Source organism: Hyla sarda, unplaced genomic scaffold (assembly GCF_029499605.1).
Source record: "Hyla sarda isolate aHylSar1 unplaced genomic scaffold, aHylSar1.hap1 scaffold_593, whole genome shotgun sequence".
NCBI classification, from domain to species: domain Eukaryota; kingdom Metazoa; phylum Chordata; class Amphibia; order Anura; family Hylidae; genus Hyla; species Hyla sarda.
The window spans coordinates 128,803-150,110 of NW_026610607.1; the positions used below are offsets into that span (position 1 = coordinate 128,803).

The 21,308-nt window shown below is 47.3% G+C and overlaps 1 long non-coding RNA gene across 16 annotated transcripts in view; it reads left to right on the plus strand.

The window, feature by feature from the left end:
* Positions 1–21,308, plus strand: part of LOC130340500 (uncharacterized) — a 106,599-nt gene that overhangs the window by 20,480 nt on the left and 64,811 nt on the right. For all 16 annotated transcript variants that reach the window (XR_008880599.1, XR_008880598.1, XR_008880607.1 and 13 more), the window contains exon 3: positions 14,266–14,337. This is a non-coding gene — a long non-coding RNA (uncharacterized LOC130340500). The remainder of the gene's footprint in view (positions 1–14,265; positions 14,338–21,308) is intronic.

Genomic DNA, 21,308 nt, shown 5'->3' on the forward strand with positions numbered 1-21,308 from the left:
TACACGGGTGGCAGAGGGGTGTAGAGGAGTGTACATGGGTGACATAGGGGTGCAGAGGAGTGTACATGGGTGATAGAGGTGTGTAGAGGAATGTACATGGGTGGCAGAGGGGTGTAGAGGAGTGTACATGGGAGGCAGAGGGGTGTAGAGGAATGTACATGGATGAAAGGGAGGTGTAGGGGGTGATAGAGGTGTGTACATGGGTGACAGAGGGGTGTTGGGGGTTTAGAGGAGTGTACATGGGTGACAGAGAAGCATAGAGAAGTGTACATGGGTAATAGAGGGGTGTAGGAGGGTGAACATGGGTGGCAGGGGTGCGTAGAGCAGTGTACATGGGTGACAGGAGCATAGAGGAGTTTACATTGGTAACAGAGGCGTATAGAGGAGTGTACATGGGTGGCAAAGGGGTGTAGAGGAGTGTACAAGGGTGAAAGAGGGAAGGAGAGGAGTATACATGGGTTATAGCTGGGTGTACATGTGGGACAGTGGGGTGTAGAGGAGTGTACATGGGTGACAGGACGTAGGGGGTGACAGAGGGGTGTACATGGGTGACAGGGGTGTAGGGGGATGACAGATGGGTGTAGAAGAGTGTGCATAGGTGATAGCGGGGTGTAAAGAAGTGTACATGGGTGAGAGAGGAGTGTACATGGGTGAGAGTGGAGTGTACATGGGTGACAGGAGGGCATAAGGGGGTGACAGAGGGGTGTACATGGGTGACAGCTGGGTGTTGGGGGTGTAGTGATGTGTACATGGGTGACAGAGGAGTGCATAGGGTAGCAGAGGGGTATAGAGGGGTGTACATGGGTGACAGAAGGGTGTAGAAGAGTGTACATGGGTGACAGAGGGGTGTAGGGGGTGTTAGAGAGGTGTACAAGGGTGAGAGATGGTGTAGAGGGGTGACAGATGGATGTATAAGAGCGTACATAGGTGAGGCTGGGTTCACACCACGTTTTGTTAAATACGGCTCCCGTATACGGTTGGGAGGAGGGGGGGCGGTGCTTAATCGCGGCGCCCGCACTCAGCCGTATTCGTTTTTGCCTGCGGCCGGGAAACCGCATACGGCCGAAAACGAAGCCGAGCGGATGCTGCGGTTCACTCCGGTCGGCTCATAGACATACATTAAATACGGTTCCCAAATACGGCTGAGTGCGGGCGCCGCAATTAAGCCCGGCCCCCCCTCCTCCCAACCGTATACGGGAGCCGTATTTAACAAAACGGGGTGTGAACCCAGCCTGACAGAGGGGTGTAGAGGAGTGTACATTGGTGACAGTGGAGCATGGAGGAGTGTACATGGGTGACAGAGGAGCAAAGAGGAGTGTACATTGGTAACAGAGGAGTATAGAGGAGTGTACATGGGTAACACAGGTGTGTACATGGCTGGCAAAGAGGTGTAGAGGAGAGTACATGGGTGACAGAAGGGGTGTAGGGGCTAATATAGAGGTGTAGATGGGTGACAGAGGTGTGTAGAGGGGAGACAGATGGGTGTAGAAGAGTGTACATGGGTGACAGAGGGGTGTAGAGGAGTGTACATGGGAAACAGATGGGTGTTTAGGGGTGCACATGTGTGACAGAGGAGCGTAGAGAAGTGTACTGTCAGGATCCGGATACTGTGAGGATACTGGTGGTGGATCCTCTGTGTCAGTGGGGTGATGACGTGGGCCGTACAAGGGGAACGGAGTCTAAGGGGTTACTGGTTTTCAACAGAGCCTGCCGCAAAGCGGGATGGACTTGCAGCGGCAGGTAACCCCCAGGTCGTTCCACCCGATAGCGACTCAACCCCAACTGACGGCTGAGATAGGCGCGGTACAAGGGATTAGGCAAGAGCAAGGTCGGACGTAGCAGAAGGTCAGGGCTGGTTCCTCGAAGACACTACGAACCTCAGTGAAGAAGGACTGGACAGTGGCAGTGACAGGATCATTGCGGTCCCAGAGCGGTGTGGCCCATGACAAGGCCTTTCCAGACAGGAGACTAACCACGAAAGCCACCTTAGACCGTTCTGTGGGAAATTGGTCCGACATCATCTCCAAGTGTAGGGAACATTGAGACAGGAAACCACGGCATTGTTTAGAGTCCCCATCAAATTTGTCCGGCAGGGACAAGTGGAGGCTGGAAGCGGCCACTCACTGCGGAGGAGGTGCAGGAGCTGGCGGAGGAGATGGTTGCTGAAGCTGTGGCAGGAGTTTTTGCAGCATGACAGTCAGTTGGGACAGCTGATGTCCTTGTTGCGCTATCTGTTGAGATTGCTGGGCGACCACCGTGGTAAGGTCAGTGACAACTGGCAGCGGGACCTCAGCGGGATCCATGGCCGGATCTACTGTCAGGATCTGGATACTGAGAGGATACTGGTGGTGGATCCTCTGTGTCAGTGGGGAGATGACGTGGGCCGTACAAGGGGAACGGAGTCTAAGGGGTTACTGGTTTTCACCAGAGCCCGCCGCAAAGCGGGATGGACTTGCAGCGGCAGGTAACCCCCAGGTCGTTCCACCCGATAGCGACTCAACCCCAACTAACGGCTGAGATAGACGTGGTACAAGGGATTAAGCAAGAGCAAGGTCGGACGTAGCAGAAGGTCAGGGCAGGCAGCAAGGATCGTAGTCAGGGGCAACGGCAGAGGGTCTGGAACACTGGCTTGGGACATACAAGGAACGCTTTCACTGGCACAAGGGCAACAAGATCCGGCAATGCTGGGAAGGGGAAGTGAGTTTAAATAGAGAGGCCACAGATGTGATCACTAATTGGGCCAGGCGCCAATCAGACTGAGCCGTTGGAGGACAGGACGGGCAAGGAGACTGGGATGCGAGCCGCGAGCGGGCGCGTCCCGCTACGCGGGTCGCATCCCCGCCGGTGACATTAATGCAGCGCTCCCAGTCAGCGGGTCTGACCGGGGTGCTGCGAGAAGGTGAACGCCGCGGGCGCTCTGGGTAGGAGCGGGGACCCGGAGTGCTCGGCGTAACATGTACATTGTTAACGGAGGAGTGTAGAGGAGTGTAAATGGGTAACACAGGTGTGTACATGGCTGGCAAAGGGGTGTAGAGGAGTGTACATTGGTGACAGAAGGGGTGTAGGGGGTAATATAGAGGTGTACATGGGGGACAGAGGGGTGTAGAGGGGTGACAGATGGGTGTAGAAGAGTGTGCATCGGTGACAGAGGGGTGTAGAGAAGTGTACATGGGAAACAGATGGTTATAGAGGGGTGTACATGGGTGACAGGAGGGCATTCATGGGTGACAGCGGGGTGTTAGGGGTGTAGTGGAGTGTACATGGGTGACAGAGGAGCATAGAGGAGTACACATGGGTGACAGAGGAGCGTAGAGGAGTGTGCATTGGTAACAGAGGAATGTAGAGGAGTGCAAATGGGTAACACAGGTGTGTAGACGGCTGGCAAAGGGGTGTAGAGGAGTGTACATGGGTGACAGAAGGGGTGTAGGGGGCAATATAGAGGTGTAGATGGGTGACAGAGGTGTGTAGAGGGGAGACAGATGGGTGTAAAAGAGTGTGCATGGGTGACAGAGGGGTGTAGAGGAGTGTACATGGGAAACAGATGGGTGTTTAGGGGTGTACATGTGTGACAGAGGAGCATAGAGAAGTGTACATTGGTAACAGAGGAGTGTAGAGGAGTGTACATGGGTAACAGAGGGGTATAGAGGGGTGTAAATTGGTGACAGTGGAGTGTGGAGGAGTGTACATGGGTGACAGAGGAGCTTACAGGAGTGTACGTTGGTAACAGAGGGGTATAGAGGGGTGTACATGGGTGATAGAGGGGTGTAGAGGAGTATACAAGGGTGGCAGAGGGGTGTAGAAGAGTGTACATGAGTGGAAGGTGAGTGTACATGGGTGACAGAAGGGTGTAGAAGAGTGTACAGAGGGGTGTAGGGGGTGATAGAGAGGTGTACAATGATCATGGGAGAGAGGGTGTAGAGGGGTGACAGATGGATGTAGAAGAGCGTACATAGGTGACAGGGGTGTAGAGGAGTGTACATTGGTGACAGTGGAGCGTGGAGGAGTGTACATGGGTGACAGAGGAGTGTAGAGGAATGTACATTGGGTGACAGAGGAGTGTAAAGGAGTGTACATGGGTAACACAGGTGTGTACATGGCTGGCAAAGGGGTGTAGAGGAGTGTACATGGGTGACAAAAGGGGTGTAGGGGTAATATAGAGGTGTAGATGGGTGACAGAGGTGTGTAGAGGGGAGACAGATGGGTGTAGAAGAGTGTGCATGGGTGACAGAGGGGTGTAGAGGAGTATACATGGGAAACAGATGGGTGTTTAGGGGTGTACCTGTGTGACAGAGGAGCATAGATAAGTGTACATTGGTAACAGAGGAGTGTAGAGGAGTGTACATGGGTAACACAGGTGTGTACATGGCTGGCAAAGGGGTGTAGAGGAGTGTACATGGGTGACAAAGGGGTGTACGTGGGTGACAGGGGGTTGTAGAGGGTGACAAGTAGACAGAAGTGACAAGGTGATAACAGAGGGGTGGACAGGGGTGACAGTGGGGTGGATAGGTGGGAGGTCAAGGCTCACATGGATTACAGGTGGGTGGATATGGGAGACACGGGGGTGAACAGGGGTTATAGGGGGTCAGAGGGGGGACAGGGGTGAAAGAGAGGGGTGGACAGGGGTGACAAAGGGACAGAGGGGTAAATAGGGGGTGGACATTGGTGACAGAGGGGTAGACTGGGGGTGGCTAGAGGGGAGGGTTGAACATGGGTGACAGGGGGATGGACAGGGGTGACAGAGGGGTGACCAAGGTGGACATGGATGACAGGGGTGGACACGGGAGAAAGGGGCGGTGGATATGGGAGACAGGGAGAAGTGAACAGGGATGACAGGGGGGTGGACAAGGATGACAATGGGGATCAAATAGGGTTGACAGCGGGGTAAAACATTTAATAAAATAATTCAACCACCCCTTTTTAAATTAAAAGGCATACATTCCCATTGCATGATTAACTGTGATATATATTATAAAAAGTTTTGATAAAACAATAAATAAAAAAAATATACATTATATTTAGAGATGAGCGAACTTTTCAAAAATTCGATTCGGCCGATTCGCCGAATTTTCCCGAAAAGTTTGTTTAGATCCGAATTTGTTTGCGGCGAATCGATATTAAAAAAGGCTATTTCTAGCCTACATACAGCCTCTATAGGGGTATAGAACACTTTGCTGTGTCCTAAAACGCATATGGAGTGTGCTGGGGTAATGAAATAATACTGTTATTCAGAATAGCATGCAGATTACCGGCATCGCTCTTGGAATCACTGCCGCACAGAAGCACAATGACAGAGCCTGGTGGTGGCATCAGTGTCTGGAGACCATATAGTGACTGAATGACATAGCGTGGAGGTGTTGGCAGCATGAGGACACCATATAGTGGATGAATGGCACAGCGTGGAGGTGTTGGCAGCATGAGGACACCATATAGTGGATGAATGGCACAGCGTGGAGGTGTTGGCAGCATGAGGACACCATATAGTGGCTGCATGGCACAGCGTGGAGGTGTTGGCAGCATGAGGACACCATATAGTGGCTGAATGGCACAGCGTGGAGGTGTTGGCAGCAAGAGGAGACCATTTAGTGGCTGAATGGCACAGCGTGGAGTTGGCTGATGCACTAGTACACTACACACCAGGGCTTCACAATCCCCCCCCCCCCCAAAAAAAAAAAAAACAACACAATAAATGAAAATTTTGACAAAGATTTTTCATTGGTAGCACCAGCTATCCAAAAATTTGAAATTAACAGACCCAGGCCCCACCTCTGCGTCATCAGTAACCCATATATTGCCTGAAGGACACAGCCTGGAGTTGGCTGATTCACCAGTACACACCCGGGCTTCACAATCCCCTCCAAAAAACAACACAATATATGAAATTTTTGACAAAGATTTCTCATAGGTAGCACCCGCTATCCAAAAATTTTAAATTTCCAGACCCAGGCCCCACCTCTGCGGCATCAGGAAACCATATATTGCCTGAAGGACACAGCCTGGAGTTGGCTGATGCACCAGTAAACACCCAGGCTTCACAATCCCCTCCAAAAAACAACAACATTTTAGAAATGTTTTAAAGAAATACCTTTGTGTAAGAACAAGCTCATATCCAACAGTTCACAAGACTCTATAATGCCGGACAGTGGACCACCCAAAGACATTCTTCTCAAAAATAATAAACCACACAATGTTTGAAATTTTTTTACAAAAACTAATTCAATATGTGTGTAAGCGCATCTGTCTCCAAAAGATCAGATCACCAAAGGACCTTTTTCGATCAAAATGATGAAGCAGAGTTAATCCCTGTCCGTATTTTTTTTTTCATAAAAAAATCACATGCAACAAGCGTTCCGTTGTGTAACGATTAGCATTCTGGAAAATTCAATTTTATTACCGATAAAATTATCAGTAAATAAAAAAATAAAAAAAACACTACCCAAGAGTGTTTAATTACCCCATACATTGCACCAGGAGCAGTCAAGAGTAGGCCTCAGCAGTACCCAAGAGGCTTTAATAACCCCTACCTTTGCACGATCAATTGCAAGATTGAGCAATACCAGGTTTGTTATGCCCTCAGAATTCTGAGGCCGCAGGCGCGCTCCACTGAACGGATTAGCGTGTCTCTATCTTTCATCGACCGGTGCTGGTAACCCGCTAACTCCCGGAAAGGTAAGCTGCCGCGAAGCAGGTGGTCTCCCCCGGGCACGTTTGGCTCCAGAATTTCCACTACTGCCACACCACGCTGACTGCCAACTGTGCTACCGCCTTGCTGACTCAAGGGCAACCTGCAGCTCTCTTCTCCCGATGATGAACCCCCCTTCTCCTGAGATCGAGCAATAACAGGTGTGTTATGCCCTCAGATGTCCGGGGCCGCAGGCGCGCTCCACTGAACGGATAAGGGTGTGTCCATCTTTTTTGGTAGCACCCGCAATCAAAAAATTTTTTATTCCCAGACCCAGGCATCAGGAACCCATAGATTGCCTGAAAGACACAGCCTGGAGTTGGCTGATGCACGAGTACACACCCGGGCTTCATAATCCACCCCAAAAAAATGCAAAATTTTATTGAAATTGTCTGACAAAATACCTGTTTTTTAAAAACAAGCGCATATACAGCAGTTCAGAAGACTCTATAATGCAGGACGGTGGACCACCAAAAGACATTCTTCTCAAAAATAATAAACCACACAATGTTTGAAATTTGGTTTAAAAAATTATTACATGTGTGTAAGCGCATCTGTCTCCAAAAGATCAGATCACAAAAGGATTCTAATCGCCAAAAATTATTAAGCAGAGTTAATCCCTCTCCATATTTATTTATTTTTTTCATTAAAAAATCACACGCAACAAGCGTTTCGTTGTGTAATGGTTATCATTCTGCAAAATTCAATTTTATTACTGATAAAATTATCAGTAAATTTAACAATAACACTACCCAAGAGTGTTTAATTACCCCATACATTGCACCAGGAGCAGTCAGGAGTAGGCCTCAGCAGTACCCAAGAGGCTATAATAACCCCGTACCTTGCCTGATCAATTGCGAGATTGAGCAATAACAGGTGTGTTATGGCCTCAGATGTCCTGGGCCGCACTAGCGCTCCACTGAACGGATTAGCGTGAAACCAGTTTGTGATAGGGATCTGGGATTGCAATTATTTAACCTTAAAACGAGGAATTACCAGTAAGTGAGGGTCATAAGCTGGCATTGATTAAGTCCCTGCCCTTTGTACACACCGCCCGTCGCTATAAGCGATTGGATTAGTTAGTGAGTTGGATAGTGAGGTCCTCGGATCGGCCCAGGCGGGGAAGGAGAAGGCCCTGGCAGAGCGCCGAGAATTTAACGATAATTGTTGAAATTTGCATTAAGCATGTATTTAGCTACTGCTAAGGCCCAAGGCCAGAGGCACCAGGGAGGCAAGTAGTTCCTGAAAGACACAGAATGAGTCTGGATCATGCATTTACAGTACCCAAGAGGTTTTCATAACCCCTTACATTTAAAGATCAATGATTATATTTGCATTAAGCATGTATTTAGCTACTGCTAAACTTCAAAAAATTATAGGCCCAAGGCCTGAGGCACCAGGGAGGCAAGTAGTTTGTGAAAGACACAGAATGAGTCTGGAGCAGTCATTCGCAGTACCCAAGAGGGTTTCATAACCCCTTACATTTAAAGATCAATGTTGACATTTGCATTAAGCATGTATTTAGCTACTGCTAAACTTCAAAAAATTATAGGCCCAAGGCCAGAAGCATCAGTTTTCCCCATATTAGGAGCATAGTTGTCCCCTAGATTAGGCAGCATAGATGTCACCCAGATTAGGCAGCATACATGTCCCCCAGATTAGGAGCATAGTTGTCCCCCAGATAAGGAGCATAGTTGTCCCCCAGATTAGGCAGCATAGATGTCCCCCAGATTAGGAGCATACTTGTCCCCCAGAGTAGGCAGCATAGATGTCCCCCGGATAAGGAGCATGCTTGTCCCCCAGATTTGGCAGCATAGATGTCCCCCAGATTAGGCAGCATAGATGTCACCCAGATTAGGCAGCATAGATGTCCCCCGGATAAGGAGCATGCTTGTCCCCCAGATTTGGCAGCATAGATGTCCCCCAGATTAGGCAGCATAGATGTCACCCAGATTAGGCAGCATAGATGTCACCAAGATTAGGCAGCATAGATGTCCTTCAGATTAGGCAGCATAGATGTCCCCCAGATTAGGCAGCATAGATGTCACCCAGATTAGGCAGCATAGATGTCCCCCAGATTAGGCAGCATAGATGTCCCCCAGATTAGGAGCATAGTTGTCCCCCAGATTAGGCAGCATAGTTGTCCCCCAATCATCGCGGGCCAGTCAGAGCCAATCAAAGGGCCATATGTGGCAAGCGGGCTGTACAATGCCCAGGCCTGCCCCAGAGGGTTTCATAACCAACCACAATAGAGAAAATTTTGTTGTAGGAGCATGGTTAATCTACTCAGATCCATCTGTCATTGGTGGCTAGAAATCCTGGCTGATCCATCCCTGATTCATCTTGACAAACGTCAGTCTCTCCACATTTTTTGTGGACAGACGAGTTCGCCTTGGGGTGACTATGGCCCCGGCCGCACTAAATACCCGCTCTGATTGCACACTACTGGCCGGGCAGGACAGCTTTTCCAGGACAAACTCCGCTAGTTGCGTCCATAAATCAAGTTTGGCTGCCCAGAAGTCCAGCGGATCTTCAACGGTTGTTGGCAGGGTCATGTCGAGGTAAGCGCCACCTGCTGGTTCAGGTCCTGCTCCATGTCCGCCTGCTGCTGATGAGTAGCTTCACTATGCGGCTGAAGGAAGCTACTCATCAGCGACTGTAGACTCAGGCTGCTGCTGATTGAGCCGATACTGCTCCTGTCACCCCTCCCCTCCCCAGCAGCCGTGGCAGTGGAAGGTGAGCGCAGAGGGCCCCCCTGAGTCAGACCTGCGAGTGGATGGACCATGTGGCCGATTAGCATCGGCCAACCGACTACGTAGAAGCTCCCTGAAGTAGGTCAGTTTGTCCTCCCTCTCAGTGGGTGTAAAAAAGGCCCCCATTCTGGGCCAGTAGCGAGGGTCTAATAAGGTGGAGATCGAGAAGTCATCGCACTGACGAATTTTTGACAATTCGGGGGTCACTACGCAAGCAACTCAGCATGCATCGTGCCATTTGTGACAGTGACTCGCTGGGACTACCTGCCTCCATCTCCACTGCATACTCCATACTGCCACAGTGTGTCTGGGTCTTCTGTCTCACCTCCCTTGTAATAACCCTCCAGCTCCTCTGGCTGCTCCTCCTCTCCTGTCCAATGACCAGAAACACCGGCCATCTAATCCACCGTAAACTGTGCTCCGCTCTGCCCCTCATCCTCCTCCTCCAGTTCATCCCCCACAGGACTCATGTAGCCTTCTGATGTAGGCGCAACGTCTCCATTGCCGTGACCAACCATGTTTTCAATCATTTTTTGGAGTAAATGTAGGAGTGGAATTACGTCGTTCATGGCATAATTCGAGCGACTAACAAAAAACGTGGCTTCCTCAAAGGGCCTCAGCAAACGGCAGGTGTCACGTATGAGCTGCCACTTGTTCACATTGAAGTTACACAGGGGAGTACTCCTATCTGCTTGTATCATCAAAAAATCTGTGATGGCTTTTCTTTGTTTGTATAGTCTGTCCAACATATGGAGGGTGGAATTCCAACGTGTGGCAACGTCACAAATGAGACTATGTTGTGGGATACCGTTCTGACGCTGCAGCTCAAGCAAAGTGTGCTTGGCGGTGTACGAGTGGCTGAAATGCATGCACAGTTTCCTTGCCATTGTCAGGACATCTTGCAAATGGGGTGAAGACTTGATGAACTTCTTGACAACCAGATTCAACATGTGTGCAATGCAGGGCGAATGGTTCACACTTCCTTGTTGCAGCGCGGCCACAATATTCTTCCCATTGTCGGTCACCGTGGTTCCCATTTACAGATTTCGTGGAGTAAGCCATACTCGGATTTCTTCCCTAGTGAACTTTAGCAGTTCCTCCCCTGTGTGACTCCGTTCGCCAAGGCAAACCATGTGAAGGACGGCTTGACACCGCTGTGCCCTATACACGTGGTACAATGAAGGACCACAGAGATTTGGACGTGCAGTGGAGGCCGAGGACACGGGGAGGAGGAGGAGGCGCACACTGTAAAAGGACCAACTGCGAGAGCGTGGAGGAGGAAGCGGTGTGACCTGTCCAAGTTGCTGTTGTGGGCCGTAAAAGATATGTATTGTCCCTGCCTGTAGTTACAGCTCCACACGTCGGCGCTGCCGTGCACTTTTGAACACACCGACAGGCTCAAGGACTGGCCCACCTTCTCTTGTACAAACTTATGCAGGGCTGGTACTGCCTTCTTGGCAAAGAAATGACGGCTTGGGACTCTCCACCTCGGCTCGGCACAAGCCATCAATTCCCTGTAAGCTGCAGAGTCCACCAGTTGGAAAGGGAGGGACTGCAACACCAACAACTTGGACAGGAGCACATTCAACTTCTGCGCCGTTGGATGAGTGGGCGCATACTGTTGTCTCTTGGGCATGGCTTCGCCGATCGATTGTTGGCGGAATGGCTGACTACGAGCGGAAGAAGCAGGAGCGCAAGAAGGAGGGTTTGACACAATGCTCCCTTCGGCTGAGGTGGTGGAGCCTTGGCTGGATGACGGAGGGAGCGGATGGCCACTGGGTGATGCGGCAGGCTGGACCACTACATCGGAGCCACAGTTATCCCAGGCCGCTTTATGGTGGCGAATCATGTGTTGACGCAGGGCCGTGGTGCCGAGATTGGGACCCTGGCCACGCTTCACTTTCTGCCGACAGATTTTGCATGTGACTACGCTATGGTCCTCCGGATTCTTTATGAAGAACAACCACACCGCAGAGTAGCTGATTTTCCCACCCGCAGTCCGCACTATTTCACTGCTCTTGGCGCCGTCTCCAGGAACCCCTGTTTCACTACCTCCCCGAATGGTAGCTTGCCGCGAAGCAGGTGGTCTCCCCCTGGCTCGTTTGGCTCCTGAATTTCCACTACTGCCACCACCACGCTGATTGCCAACCGTGCTACCGCCTTGCTGCCTCATAGACAAAGAGCAAATCTCTTTTCCTGATGATGATGAAGCCCCGGCTTCTGCACCCGGCTCCCAATTGCGATCGGCTTCATCATCATCAAAAGATGTGTGCATGTCACTGATGTAATCCTCGTGTTCCACAACAGTGTCTGCCTCAGGACCCTGAACAATTGAAACACCGCCTCCCACGTCACTCTCCGCATCACTACTTGCCCGCCTTGTGGAGCAAGCGACGCATGTCTCCTCACATTCTTGGCTGCCCATTAGATGCTGACTATCCTCTATTACATCATCCTCACTAAATAGTGGAGCTGAACCCCAAGCATGAGATACTTCTTTGGGAGAAGGAACAGCATAGGACAAAGGCAATGGGATTACGGGGACTGCTCCCGGGCCATGCCAACTGAGGGTTGTGTCTGAGGAACCCACCGACTCTTGACTGGGGTTGTCAGATGTCGCTTGTGATGATGGGGATGAGTGTGCAAACCAATTGACGAGGAGAGATGGGTCGACGACACGACCACTGGGTGTTATCGGGAGCTCAGGCCTATTGCTGCGACTCCTGCTGCCACTCGCCCCAAGTCTGCTGCCAACTCTGCCTGACGTATGTAGGCCTCTGCCCCTTCTCTGTGCACGTCCTGGCACTTCCCTGCCTGACATACTTAGTGCATTTATGAGTGTATAGAACATCAGCAGGCGATTACTTACGGCTGTCCTTTCAAAGTATATAGGCCTAGACAGAATAACAGTTACTAAATAGTACACTCCTTTGTTGTATGTATGCCCTTTGCAATGATGAGCGCACTGGTATGCGTATCTCTACGCAAAAAAAAACACTTTTTTTTTTTAAATACACCAGCAGGTGTATACTAATGTGTGGAATAGCATTGAATCTAGCACAGAGACAGAATAACAGGTAGTAAATAGTACACTACTTGGTTCTATGTATGCCCTTTGCAATGATGAGGGTACTGTTAAGCGTATTTATACGCAGAAAAAAACTCTTTTTTTTATTGTATACACCAGCCGGTGTATACTAATGTGTGGAATAGCACTGAATTTAGCACAGAGACAGAAATACAGAAAAAAAGGTGGTATATGGTACGCTATTTGCTTGTTGCTATTTGCTATTTGCTTTCATACACCGGCAGGTGTATAACGTGTGGTATAACACTTAATTTAGCACAGAGACAGAAAAAAAGGTAGTATATGGTACGCTATTTGCTTGTATGTAGGCCCTTTGCAATGATAAGGCCACTGTTAAGCGTATTTGTATGCTGGAAAAACTTTTTTTTTTCTTTAATACACCGGCAGGTGTATAAAGTGTGGTATAACACTGAATTTAGCACAGAGACAGAAAAAAAGGGAGTATATGGTACGCTATTTGCTTGTATGTAGGCCCTTTGCAATGATAAGGCCACTGTTAAGCGTATTTGTACGCAGGAAAACCTTTTTTTTTTCTTTTATACACCAGCAGGTGAATAACGTGTGGTATAACACTTAATTTAGCACAGAGACAGAAAAAAAGGTAGTATATGGTACGCTATTTGCTTGTATGTAGGCCCTTTGCAATGATAAGGCCACTGTTAAGCGTATTTGTACGCAGGAAAACCTTTTTTTTTTCTTTCATACACTGGCAGGTGTATACCGTGTGGTATAACACTGAATTCAGCCCAGAGACAGAGTAACAGGTGAAAAATGGTAAAAGGGCACTAAAGTCCACACTAATATGACTTATTTCTGAACAGCAGCAGGACCCAACTGGGCAGCACCACAGAATTTTTTTTTTACAGGGATTAAACCCTAAATTGCACTCTGTCACACAACTGTGAGAATCAGATTTGTGGAGCAACAGAAAAAACTCAATTGGGCTGAAAAAAGAGGAGATTAGATGCTTCATACAGGTAAAACAGCTGTGAGATCAATGACGCAGGTTACTGCTATGCAGCACCTCTATGCCTGCTATATTGAGTAAGGAGAATACAAGGTTTTGCTAGAATGGTTCTCGGTCAGAACTGCAGCAACACTGTGCCCTGTATCTTTCCCTAATGCTGATGTCACCGCTACTTGTAGCGATCGGATGCTGTATAACGCCGTTGTATGCGATCAGCACACAGACGTGCAGTCACTTCCTTTCCCTATCTCGTGCATAGGAGAAATAACCAGAGGGAAGATGGCCGCCGATTATATAGGGGTGTTACATCACAGGGGTCAGTGAACACTGATAGGCTGCATCTCACATGTGATTCAGGGTCAGCCCGCCTATCTTCATTCCCGCCGCTGTTTCCCGCCCTCCCATAATCCCCTGCCCCATGTACTCACATGTGGATCCACCATCTTAGGTCTCCAATAGCCTGGAACGCTGTAAAATGTAGTTTAATGAAGCGATTTGCGCGATAGAATCGCGGCGATATTCGTATTCGTTGCGAATCGAATTTTTCATGAAAATCGTAATGAATTTGGGTTCGTCAACTTCGTTTCACTCATCTCTAATTGTATTTTAAGTTAAAAAATCATCTAGATCCCTATGTGTTCCATCTTTTTTTGTTCCTTTTCCATATGCAGTTTCATAATCCCTGAGATAAGTAGTTCTGGCCCTAGAGTGTTATATATATTAGTGTCTGTAGCATGTATTAGGAACATGTTATCATACATGTGTCTCTTTTTTACAGGTGACTGATGCCCCGTGAGAAGGTGAACGTGACGTATACACTCGTTAGCTGCAAAAAGGAACAGCGAGACAGGTAACTAATATTTATATTAATTACTGATAACAATCTGGCTAGATGTACTATCTAGACCTGCAGAGATGTTATAGTCTCTCCCTTCTACATGAAGATATATGTGTTGTTAATAAGTATATCGTCTATGGACAGCTTCTTTTATAACACAACCATATCTCAGGTACAGAGAGTAGGAACATTTATGATCCTTATTCTCTGTTTTTTTTATTTGTAGAAATCCCCTTTTTCAATATTTAATAGAATAGACTAAACTGACTGCAGAGTTTACAAGTTTATGTTAGACCAGTGTTTCCCAACCTTTTTCGGCTCAAGGCACCCCTTGGAAAAAACATTTCCACTGGGCACCCCTACCAAAGTTGACGAGCCAAAAAACAAAAGTGGAAGAGCGGCAATGCACAATATGGGGTGTAGAGGAGTGTACACTGGTGACATAGGCGGGTAGAAGAGTGTACATGGGTGATAGAGGTGTGTAGAGGAGTGTACATGGGTGGCAGAGGGGTGTAGAAGAGTGTACATGGGAGGCAGAGGGGTGTAGAGGTGTGTACATGGGTGACAGAGAAGCGTAGAGGAGTGTACATGGGTGACAGAGAAGCATAGAGGAGTGTACATGGGTAACAGAGGGGTGTAGGAGGGTGTTGTGGTTCTAAAGGTGATAATCCTGTCTGCAGCTCCACTTATTGTGGACAATCCTGCATGCTACACCAATTGTGATTTTAGAATTAGAGTAAAACAAACATGCCCCTCCCCCGACCATGTGCTCTCTTTGTTGGAGTCAAAATGGCACCAACTATATGAAAACGGAAGCAGGAAGTTCAGGATAAATTTATAGGTCCTAAATATGTTTGTAAAACACCCAGAAACACTGATTAAGTTTTGTACAACTATGAAATAATTGTACAAGGTATTTTGGCAGAAATGTCTTGTACCGGCAGTGTATACCACCAAATTAACTGTCACTCGGTAACCAGCAAAGTTAATAACATTTAATAAAAACATTAATTAGCTAAACCAAATAAGACATACATACAAGCATTAATACAATAGTACATACTCTATGTTTAGCAAACTAGCAGGAATCTACGCAAGTGATACATGAATATTTAGTGTAGAAATGATACAATCAATATACTTATCCATCCCAGGCTAAGGAGCAGGATGCTCCTCTCTCAACGAAATTCCCAAGCAAAAGAGGCCCAAAGGCTATGTGGTTTCCTGTGATATCCCCTAATGCCCCACCCCTTTGGCCTACTCTCCTCACATAACCTGGAAAAACAGGTTCTTTAGCCCCGCCCACTGTGGCTGTGGCTAAACCAAGCTAAAACCGTGGGGGCAGGGAAATGTATACTGCATGGAAACAATGGATGTAAAAACACATAATTTCAGTGTCCATAACATTCCACCTCTTGCTTTTACATCATAATTGACGAATGTTAGGTGATTCCCTAAATTCCATGTCTGCTAGTTTACCAAACATACAACATGTATATCTCCATAAAACAAAGAAATACAAAGTAATGATATTCCCCCAGTTTCCCCATCCACCCAAATAATCCGGTGTTTGGTGTTCCATGGAGTTTTGATCGCTGTCAGTCTACATTGATGATGGTTAATGTCGCCCTCATTGTTCACTATGTAGCTGCAGCAAGGATCTAGAGCTAGGAGATTGTAAGAGCTACAGCCCTTATTTGTAGCTTCTCTTCAGACAGTTTCTTTAAAGCGTCCTCTGTGGTGTCCAGAAGCCTTTTCCAAAATGCTGGAGGGAATTCTTTGGTTCTGGGTTCTCCTGTCTCGCGATGTCATCCAAACCCAGTCTTGACGACTTGATCCTTGTCATCTTCCAACCACGGGATGCTGGGGGAATAGGTAGCCTTCTTCACTCCATTAGAAGCGTTGGTCATCTGGTCATCTCTTTGTGTTGAGCTTGGATTCTTCTGATAGGAGGTCGATGGGTTGAGCGGGGTTACACTGCCACTAATCTGCTGAATGGAAAATAAACAGGTTTAGAGTCACTTTCCAACAATACAATTTTAGTATTTCCAGGCCCATCAGAGAATCTCTTCGGCCTGTGCTGATCAGTGAACCTTGGAACAACCCAACACCAGACACAGTTGAACTCCACTCTGCATATCCACACTCACTTTCCCAGCATTATTCCGACCATTGCTAACTAATATTTGAGTGTGAGTGTTACCTCAGTCCCTCTAGGCATATTGCCTTCTAGTGGGAGGAATAGCTATTGCTAAACCTCCCCCACCTCTTGAAAAAATAAATAAATAAATCAAAGTGGTTAGTTAGTTTCTTCCTAATTAGTTTTCCCCACAAATTTGGGGAGGCTCCTGTAAATGTCAACCCTAAACTAACAAATGAATTGTCATTTTTACAAGTAAGCCTATGGTATGGCCCTAGTGGGCAGAAAGAAAGTTTAGTCAGTATCTTATGTACCGCCATTTTTCCCCAAAAGACAAAACAAGTGAACACTATTTACATGCAAAAGGAAGGTGGCCCTTGTTCACTCTTTAGTCTCCCTTCCCCCGTTTGACCAACAGGGGGCATGGGATCCTCCACCTGTATATACGGTTTCTGTAAGAATATTGCTACCTGTGCACACAACTCCTTGAACACGTATTTTGTAATGTCATCTTTCATAGGATTAAACAGATGAGGTTTATATGGGAAGCTGAGAGATTTCTCTGGAAACTGTTGTTTGGAGGAGGAATGTATATTTCCCTTCCCAGTCTGTTTGGATTTACCTGGTTCCCTCTGCTTCATGTTTCCAGTAGAATAACAACTTGTAGAGATATGGCCACTATGACCACATGTAGTACATTTAGCTGAACAGTGTTTCGTTTTGTTACCATGTGCCTTACAATATCTAGCTATATGGCCTGAACCACCACATGCAAAACAAGACTTTACCCTTTTAGCCGTATTTACTATCTGGGTCTCATTTTTCATAGCTGATCTATACCGCTTCACTGCCAGAGACACACTTCTAACAACACTTACACTTCTCCAATTTGCTTTGTATTTGCCCTTATTGTTATTCAATTTCTGTTTATTACACAATTGAGAACCAACACTGGGAACTTCTACAATCTCACTCTCTAGCGCCCCCTTATTTGCACTTGAAACACAGACCTTTTCAGAGGGCAAATCTGCTGTGAAATGTGGCTGTGAATTGTGGGAAGAGGCCACACCAGACACCATTTTGGGGAACTCGCTTTTACCAATCTCATTCCTCAACTCCTGGATTTCAGCATAAGACTGAGACAATTTTTCATCAGTCTCTATACATTGGCTCTCCCATTCCAGTAACTCTGATTCCAACATGCAAATCTGCTTATCTTTATCACAAATCACCTGTGTTTTTGTCTGCAACTCTTTCTCAAGTTCCTCATTTCTTTGCACCTCACATTTTAGGGCATGTAACAAAGTCCAGCCCACTTCAGCCGCAGCTCGGCTCTCATTTTTGGGATAAACCCCTAAATCAAGCTTCAGAGCCATACCTCCTATCTCATCCCCCATCTCTGGGTAAACCGGTGCACCATAGCGTACAAGCTCTTCTGCTACAACACTCCATTTTCCCATAGTGGTAGCCCAATGTGGTACAGGCCCAAATTTGGGCCTTCTATCCTCAATCAATGAGCAAAACTTCCTTCTAATGAAGCTCATTCTCTCAGTCAGATATACTTGGAATGTGATCAGACAAAGGAACCTCAAGTACAATATCAGAGGGCAGGACAATCACCAACACATACACAAACAGGCTACACTGGGGTATCTCGTACAAACACTTGTGAATACACCCTCCCACACTAGATAATACAGTGGAGAGTTACAGCTCGCACAACTAAAGGTACAGTCACAATATAAAAACACATGTACAACAGGAGACTTTCAATATGCTTTACAGTCTGTGTCTAATAACTATCATGTATGCAATACAAACAACCATTACCTAGAAAAGCAATGCTATTAATTACCAGTGACAAATCACTAAATAACTATCATGTATGCAATAAAAGTTACCCTTAAATAAGGAACACAAAGCAACAGTCTATGAGAATCCTGTATAACTAGTACAGTGCTACACGTGATAACCACATCTAAACAGATTAACCTATGGTATCATACTACAAAATCTGTAAGGGCTTCCTCCTGTCTAAAGCAATAATCCTTAGGTCACAGTTTAAGAATAAGTCTCTTGTAGACTCACTCAATTACACTGGGAACATATACTAATGTAATCAAAAGATACACCAAATTAGAAAAGTAATTAAACTATTATTGTCAACTTGGTTATTAACTGCCAATACTCAATTTCTGGCAAAATCCTGCCGACTACGCCATTTGTTGCGGTTCTAAAGGTGATAATCCTGTCTGCAGCTCCACTTATTGTGGACAATCCTGCCAACTACGCCATTTGTTGTGGTTCTAAAGGTGATAATCCTGTCTGCAGCTCCACTTATTGTGGACAATCCTGCATGCTACACCAATTGTGATTTTAGAATTAGAGTAAAACAAACATGCCCCTTCCCCGACCATGTGCTCTCTTTGTTGGAGTCAAAATGGCACCAACTATATGAAAACGGAAGCAGGAAGTTCAGGCTAAATTTATAGGTCCTAAATATGTTTGTAAAACACCCAGAAACACTGATTAAGTTTTGTACAACTATGAAATAATTGTACAAGGTATTTTGGCAGAAATGTCTTGTACCGGCAGTGTATACCACCAAATTAATTGTCACTCGGTAACCAGCAAAGTTAATAACATTTAATAAAAACATTAATTAGCTAAACCAAATAAGACATACATACAAGCATTAATACAATAGTACATACTCTATGTTTAGCAAACTAGCAGGAATCTACGCAAGTGATACATGAATATTTAGTGTAGAAATGATACAATCAATATACTTATCCATCCCAGGCTAAGGAGCAGGATGCTCCTCTCTCAACGAAATTCCCAAGCAAAAGAGGCCCAAAGGCTATGTGGTTTCCTGTGATATCCCCTAATGCCCCACCCCTTTGGCCTACTCTCCTCACATAACCTGGAAAAACAGGTTCTTTAGCCCCGCCCACTGTGGCTGTGGCTAAACCAAGCTAAAACCGTGGGGGCAGGGAAATGTATACTGCATGGAAACAATGGATGTAAAAACACATAATTTCAGTGTCCATAACAGAGGGTGAACATGGGTGGCAGGGGAGCGTAGAGCAGTGTACATGGGTGACAGAGGAGCATAGAGGAGTTTACTTTGGTAACAGAGTAGTACAGAGGAGTGTACATGGGTGGCAAAGGGGTGTAGAGGAGTGTACAAGGGTGACAGTGGGAAGGAGATTAGTATACATGGGTTATAGCTGGGTGTATATGGGGGACAGTGGGGTGTAGAGGAGTGTACATGGGTGACAGGACGTAGGGGGTGACAGAGGGGTGTACATGAGTGACAGGGGTGTAGAGGGATGGCAGATGGGTGTAGAAGAGTGTGCATAGGTGATAGCAGGGGGTAGAGAAGTGTACATGTGACAGAGGGGTGTAGAGGAGTGTACATGGGTGAGAGAGGAGTGTACATGGGTGAGAGTGGAGTGTACATGGGTGAAAGGAGGGCATAAGGGGGTGACAGAGGGGTGTACATGGGTGACAGCTGGGTGTTGGGGGTGTAGTGATGTGTACATGGGTGACAGAGGAGTGTAAAGGAGTGTACATGGGTAACAGAGGGGTATAGAGGGGTGTACATGGGTGACAGTAGGGTGTAGAAGAGTGTACATGGGTGACAGAGGGGTGTAGGGGATGATAGAGAGGTGTACAAGGGTGAGAGATGGTGTAGAGGGGTGACAGATGGATGTAGAATAGTGTACATAGGTGACAGAGGCGTATAGAGGAGTGTACATTGGTGACAGTGGAGAGTGGAGGAGTTTTCATGGGTGACAGAGGAGTGTAGAGGAGTGTACATTGGTAACAGAGGAGTATAGAGGAGTGTACATGGGTAACACAGGTGTGTACATGGCTGGCAAAGAGGTGTAGAGGAGTGTACATGGGTGACAGAAGGGGTATAGGGGCTAATATAGAGGTGTAGATGGGTGACAGAGGTGTGTAGAGGGGAGACAGATGGGTGTAGAAGAGTTTGCATGGGTGACAGAGGGTTGTAGAGGAGTGTACATGGGAAACATATGGGCGTTTAGGGGTGCACATGTGTGACAGAGGAGCGCACAGAAGTGTACATTGGTAACAGAGGAGTGTAGAGGAGAGTACATGGGTAACACAGGTGTGTACGTGGCTGGCAAAGGGGTGTAGAGAAGTGTACATGGGTGACAGAAGGGGTGTAGGGGTAATATAGAGGTTTACATGGGTTACAGAGGGGTGTAGAGGGGTGACAGATGGGTGTAGAAGAGTGTGCATCGGTGACAGAGGGGTGTAGAGGAGTGTACATGGGAAACAGATGGGTGTAGAGGGGTGTACATGGGTGACAGGAGGGCGTTCATGGGTGACAGCGGGGTGTTAGGGGTGTAGTGGAGTGTACATGGGTGACAGAGGAGCATTGAGGAGTGTGCATGGGTGACAGAGAAGCGTAAAGGAGTGTACATTGGTAACAGAGGAATGTAGAGGAGTGCAAATGGGTAACATAGGTGTGTAGACGGCTGGCAAAGGGGTGTAGAGGAGTGTACATGGGTGACAGAAGGGGTGTAGGGGGCAATATAGAGGTGTACATGGGTGACAGAGGGGTGTAGAGTGGTGACAGATGGGTGTAGAAGAGTGTGCATGGGTGACAGAGGGGTGTAGATTGGTGTACATGGGTGACAGAATGGCGTTCATGGATGAGAGCGGGGTGTAGAGGAGTGTACATGGGAGACAGAGGGATGTAGAGGAGTGTACATGGTTGACCGGGGGTGTAGGGGGTGATAGAGGGGGGTAAATGGGTCACAGAGGGGTGTAGAGGAGTGTACAAGTGTACATAGGTGACAGAGTACAG